This window comes from Actinia tenebrosa, unplaced genomic scaffold, assembly GCF_029948245.1.
Source record: "Actinia tenebrosa isolate PJP-AT-01 unplaced genomic scaffold, QUT_ActTen_1.0 PGA_scaffold8__29_contigs__length_14323225, whole genome shotgun sequence".
Classification (NCBI taxonomy): Eukaryota; Metazoa; Cnidaria; class Anthozoa; order Actiniaria; family Actiniidae; genus Actinia; species Actinia tenebrosa.
Window position 1 is genome coordinate 10,433,923 of NW_028292585.1, and position 7,224 is coordinate 10,441,146.

The 7,224-nt window shown below is 37.6% G+C and overlaps 1 long non-coding RNA gene across 1 annotated transcript; it reads left to right on the forward strand.

The window, feature by feature from the left end:
* Window positions 1–2,100: 2,100 nt before the first annotated feature.
* Window positions 2,101–3,294, forward strand: LOC148905148 (uncharacterized). Its single transcript, XR_016118745.1, has 2 exons — window positions 2,101–2,264; window positions 3,184–3,294. It is a non-coding gene; the product is annotated as an uncharacterized LOC148905148 (long non-coding RNA).
* Window positions 3,295–7,224: the final 3,930 nt, after the last annotated feature.

Here is a 7,224-nt window from a genome sequence, read left to right on the forward strand (position 1 = left end):
GGTACATTAGCTGCAGCCCCCAAATCAAAAAAAGCAACGACTTTGGAGCTCTGGCTACAAGACTATGTAGTTTGGTGGGTGCTAACGTGAATGATGGAAGAGTTTAAAGGCACAATGTAATGTGGAGTATAGAACATCCACAGAGATTGTTTGGGACACAGAGCCAGCGCTAAGGGGAGCACAGTGCGAAATTACAGATTTCCGAAATCGGAAATATTGTCGGAAATTCGATAGTTTGGAATTTCCGTCAAATTTACGGGTACGGAAATCCACTTTTCTGAAAGCCAGTCTTCCTTCACATTTCCGTTAAGCGTTTAAGGCAAATAACGCCGTATACACACTGCTACATGTTTCCGTTCGATTTAAGGCACACGGAAATTGAATAAACTTCTGAACACTTAGGAAAAATGTAACAGTTAAATGTAAATATAAAATATGCATGGATCGATATCGTGCAAGAAAATGCAGAAGGTCTACGAAGGATCTATGTAAGATCTAATCAGCTAAAGTGAAAGTCATAAAATATTTTGAATAACTGAATCATACTAGGCAGAAACTAAAACGGCTTGCCAAAAAGCCATGCAGAAATAGCCAGTATTTGGTGAACAGCAGCGATGTTTCGTCCTATTTGAGTTTAAGTCTTTTTAGCTTTGTTTATGCGAACTAAAACTTAAAACACATTATTTTGTGTCATTGCCATTTAATTAAGTTTTTCTTTATATTAGATTTCGAGGAAAGGGTTATATTTTTGCAAGAGAAAATACAAATTTTGACAGATATAATTTGCAGCTATTTCAAAAACATGTTCAGTGGTGTAGGATTTGAAGTTGGTGCAAAATTTATCAAATGCTAGGTCTTCACCTTTATTCGAAAAAGAAGAACAAATGAAGTGATAGTATATACCATAAAAAAGCGTCAGAGGTTCTATTTCTTTAATTTTGATTTGATTTACTGAACACTGAAAAATAATTTCCCACTAAATTAGTTCCCGAAAAAGCGGAGCAAGCGGCTTATAACAATCCGCTCTTGCACCTTTGGATTAACGTAAATCAAGTATGTTTAAAAAACTGTCTTTTGCTGAGAATTTTTTGACAATGTCCACATTTGCGTCTCTTGGAATCAATTGAATTTTGCACGTGGCCACCTCTCTTTTTTTTTTTTTCTTGTTAGCAAAGCCCCATTCAAAGTTAACACTTTGCCATTCTCTCCACAAAACTCCATGACCAGCAGTATATTTCCATTCTTTTCACAAATTCAATAGAAGTACGGGAAGCCTGGTTGATCATCTAAGTTGGAAAGTAACTGCGCTTCTTTCTCAATCAAATATCAGTACTTTTGTTGCTTTATTGTCTTGACTGCTACTAAATTAGTTCTGTACCTCATCAGTCGAACAATACCAAATCTTCCTTCTCCTAAAATAATATTCTCGTCACATTCTTGTAACAATGTGGGGTTCAATGAGTCTGTCGGACGTGGGCTGATCAGCGAAGATGTTGGCTTTGTTGGGTTTGGCTGAGTAGGATGAGGTTCATTCAAACGGAAGTTTCTCTTCAGCTTTGCCGATGATTGTCCAATTTCTGGTCCAGCTGCCAACAAAACCTTTCCTGCGTAAGTAGAACCCAATAAACGGCTATTGTTCGGATTGAGAACAAAACCTTTGTCGGGTTTGATTTTTTTACCCGTTTGATGTGTAGTACTATTTGCTGTGGATACCACGCTGTCTTCACTCTCTTGTACTGTATCCAGTGCGCTTTGATGTGTACTGATGTTTTCTGAAGATTTCTTTTGTACGACAGCTGTCTTCTCCTGTACACGTCGCAACGCCTGCTTTTTCCTTAAATTTTTTTCGGCGCAGTAACCGTTTCTCCTTTGAACGCGTGTATTTCTTGACTGGTTTCATGATAACACTAGTAAATCATCTGAGAACGCATAGGGTAATTGGGCATTATTTCAATCCGGAATTGTGTACCATCCTCTAACAACCGATGACGTCAAACGTCGAGAAAAGGCGGGAAATGCAGTTGTTGTTATAGACCAACGTACCGGTAATATCTTATTCGTGCTTCTAAATATATTTCTCTGTACTAAAACTATCTTTCGTCAAAATGATTGGCCTTGAGGATGAAACAACTGTTGAAGAACTACGGAGAGAGGTGGAATTGCTAAAAGGAGAGATGAAAGCCCTCAAAGAATCGAGAATAGAAGATCAACGATCGCGAAGGCAAACAACAAGCAAGAAGCAAAACATCGACCATGACTGCTCTGTAAGTAAATTAAATTGTTGCAATACTTAGTGGAAGGACTAATTTATTGGTTATCTTGCATGCAGTCTATATTTCTGCGATTGATACATATGCTAAGGAGGAAAGTGAGTTTATTTTAGATTACAATTAAAATGTGCTTACTTGGGTAAATTTCGTGCGCTTTTTAAGATCTATAATTTATGCAGTGCATTAATCAGTAGCCGTTTCAATTGCGCATACATTATGTACATACTAAAGTCAATAGTAATCAATGTTTGACATCAATTCGGGCCTATAAAATCTTGAAAGGCTATAGAAATCATTACAATCAAACAGTACAGTAAAAAACATAGTTCTTATGACTGGCGTACAAATATAATCATGTCAACCTAGAGAATAGAGTATTTATACTTGGGTTTCCTGTGGTCAATTACCTACGGACGACTGTTACACGGTCTTTCATCACTTCAACAAGATTAATGTCATAAGATCTATATCACGTTAATTTTCTTTTGTCTTCGAGAAAATCAGTTTGATATCAAATTTTTGACATCAAAAAGACTGCAAAGTCTAAGATCACACTGATTGTTGTTACTAACTTAACGAAAATATGATTTTTTATGTCGAATATTTGGAATGAAATGAGGTTTTAGTCTCGTCGGACATGCGATGAAAGGAAATTAAAATATATTTCTTTTCCAAGACGCTTACCAAAACCATAATAATAATTTTTGCATCTTTGCAAAGTCACTATCATGGATGTGACATATATTTGACAGTACGAACGCTTTTCTTGAAAATAAAATATTGCATATCACGCTAGAGTGTATACCATCTCGCACATTTTTCAGCGTAAAACTAAGCGAGTTTTGTCCCAAAACAAAAAAAGGTGTTTATTCCTATATTATGTCATTCAATTATTTGTTTTTTTATTTTTTAGAAAGCAGTACACAAAGTGTACCGTCAGCTCTTAAAGAATGCTGACTTTAGTGAATGGAGCTTTCAAGAAGGGTATAGTACCGTTTTCAACAAATCATATGAAATAAGCTAGTTTGTCTCATTCGACAGGCCATCCGTCTTTGAGCGGAAAGCTAGTCGGTGCAGTTTAGCCGTCTTTGAATGGCAGAACAGCATTGAGACATTTTAATTGAAGAGCATGTGTATGTAGGCATCAATAGATTGCATAGTTTGTCTCATTCGACAGGGCATCCGTCTTTGAGCGGAAAGCTAGTCGGTGCAGTTTAGCCGTCTTTGAATGGCAGAACAGCATTGAGACATTTTAATTGAAGAGCATGTGTATGTAGGCATCAATAGATTGCATAGTTTGTCTCATTCGACAGGCCATCCGTCTTTGAACGGAAAGCTAGTCGGTGCAGTTTAGCCGTCTTTGAATGGCAGAACAGCATTGAGACATTTTAATTGAAGAGCATGTGTATGAAGGCATCAATAGATTGCATAGTTTGTCTCATTCGACAGGCCATCCGTCTTTGAGCGGAAAGCTAGTCGGTGCAGTTCAGCCGTCTTTGAATGGCAGAACAGCATCGACGATTCTGGTAAGTCATCTGTGCATTTTCATTCTTTACGTTGCCTGCATGTTTTGTGCTGAATTCTGTTCTATTGTCTTTCCGTGTACTTTTCCCCCTAGATTTTTCTCTGATAGCAACAGGAACACCCCGCGAAAACTTAGAAGAGAAGTGAGAGGTCTGTACGGAGATGGTACTTGGAAGAAATCCGCTTTAAAAGGTTAATTTAATGTTTATATTTGTATCGAGTTGTACAATTCTGTTCAAGGTACTTGAAAATATGCAGTGCAAACAAGACGCTATGAATTAAAAAGCACATCTCCTTGCCCTCAGATAAGAAATCCCTATTTTTAACTCCGCGCGAACCTAAATTACTTTTATCATTATGGTCTAAAAAAATCAAAACTTTTGAAAGTGTTTATATCTGCCGAAACATTGTCCATTTCAAACTCCAATAGAATCCTACTCAACTGCAATGCACTGAGGGTCAATGCCAATTTAATTTACAGTATAATGCATTGGATCCAGCGAATTTTTAACAATTATCGATATATATGTGTTTCAATTGTAAATCTTACAGTTCTCCTTTACGATTGTATAAGAGCGATATCACATAAGCAATGTTTTACATGCAAATGAGCTGCCCAGTGAAATAGCATGATAATGAAGTGAACCAGATGAGTTTTGTAAGCTAAAACATTACAACAATTGCCTTGTATTGGAAATATTATTTTTGACAAACTAAAGATCGATAGGACTTGAACTGTTTTCTAATACTGTGAAAATTGTATGATTCACGCATATCTCATTTTTAAACAGTAGTGAATATCGGACTGTTTTACCACCTATACTATGCATGGTGCAATTTTTATTATTCACGACATCCAAAAAATATTGCTGTGCTTCAAGGACTTAAACAAAATTGAATATAGCAGTGTAAAGCCGTTTTTTGTTCATTATCATTTTTGTTAGAAAAGTTCAACACGTCTCTCGGCCATAAAAGCCACAAGCTCAGTAGTGCAAACAGCATGTGCACACTTCATTAGCATGCTATTTCACAGGGCAGCTCATTTGCAAGCAGCAGTAAGGGGGACTCGCGTAGGGGGTACCGGGAGACACGGGTATTACCCGCGCCAAACCCTATGCGTCGGCCGTGGGTATTACCCGAGCGGCGCGATAATTCCCTTACTGCTGCTGTGTTTACGAGAGTAGAAAAGGTAGCCAAAAATGGTTGCCGAAACAATGGGTAAAAACATACTCTTTTAACTGCAGCTGTGTTTGTGTTGTAAACAAAGGTTAAAACATTTGTCTCATATACGATGCACGAATGTAAAGAGTTTGTTTATGACTTCTGTGTAAAGTGCTTGAAACCCAAGTTTAAACCCACTAAGCCAAATAAGTATATTTGTTGTGGTAAGAAAATGCAAATAGAACATGACACGTCAGCACAGTGTTACGAGTGTGGTAAGAACATTCGCAATGCCGTACCAAATGCTACCAGAGAGCAGTATTACGCCAATGGAGGTCGTAAGAAAACACCTTATAAGAGAATAAAATACTTTAGGGACTGGATGAGTCATATCCAAGGTTATCGACCGGTATATTTAGACAACGAAGTAAAGAAGAAAATCATAGACCACTTAGAAGAGCCAACCCCGCAAAGTCTGCGGAAAACGCTGAAAAAATTAAGACTAGGGAAATATTACAAAGCTATTACCTATCTTTTGTCTGAAATTACCGTTAAGTCTATTCCTGAGGTTTCTGATATGACAAAAGCCCAGTGGATGTTTTGTCGGCTGGATAAGGATATTCCTTATTACCCTGACGTAATCTACGAAATATTCCATGAAATTGACCCCAACCACCCCCTGTTAGGATGAATTCCGAGGCGATGATGTAATTCCATTTACGTCACATGTTTTCGGCCAACCAAAACCTTCACAATTTTCTTTCACAAATGTGAAACGTTTTAACAAATGTGAAATAGATTTGTGAAATTAATTTGCATATGACCCAGACAGCCGGTGTTCAATATGCAAATAAAATCCTTTCTTGCTTTTTTCAAATCAGATGTTTACTGAGCGAGTTTTCTTTGAAGCTCTCACACACTTACACACACTTACACACACTTACAAAGACTTACACACACTTACATAAAGTTACACACACCTACACACACTCTCACACACTTACACAGACTTACACACAAATACACACACTTACACACACTTACACACACTTACACACACTTACACACACTTACACACACTTACACACACTTACACACACTTACACACAATTACACACACTTACACACACTTACAACACACTTACACACACTTACACACACTTACACACACTTACACACACTTACACACACTTACACACACTTACACACACTTACACACACTTACACACACTTACACACACTTACACACACTTACACACACTTACACACACTTACACACACTTACACACACTTACACACACTTACACACACTTACACACACTTACACACACTTACACACACTTACACACACTTACACACACTTACACACACTTACACACACTTACACACACTTACACACACTTACACACACTTACACACACTTACACACATACACACACTTACACACACTTACACACACTTACACACACTTACACACACTTACACACCTACTTGCACTTACAAACTCTTACACACCTACTTGAACTTACAAACACTTACACACACTTACACACAATTACACACACTTATACACGCTAAAACACAATTACATTATCATCTACGCACTTTCACACACACCTACACACACTTACACACACTTACACACACTTTACAAAAACTTAGACACACTTACATACACTTATACATACACCTACTCACATTTACACACTTTTACACACAGTTACACACACTTACACACACTTACACACACACTTACAAACACTTCCACAAACTTGCACTTACTTCCACTCACTTACAACCCACTTACAAACATTTACACAGAGTTACACACACATGCACCAATTATACACACTTACACAAACTTACACACACTTACACACACTTGCACACACTTACAACACACACTTACAACACACTACACAACACTTACACACACTTACCACAACTTACACACGACTTACACACACTTACAACACACGTACACACACTCACACACTTACACACACTTACACACACTTACACACACTTAACACAACACTTACACACACTTACACAAGCACTTACACAACACTTACACACACTTACACTACACTTACAACACACACTTAACAAACACACTTACACACACTTACACACTTACACAAACTTACACACACTTACACACACTTACACACACTTACACACACTTACACAACTTACACACACTTACACACACTTACACACACTTACACACACTTACACACACTTACACACACTTACACCCACTGAC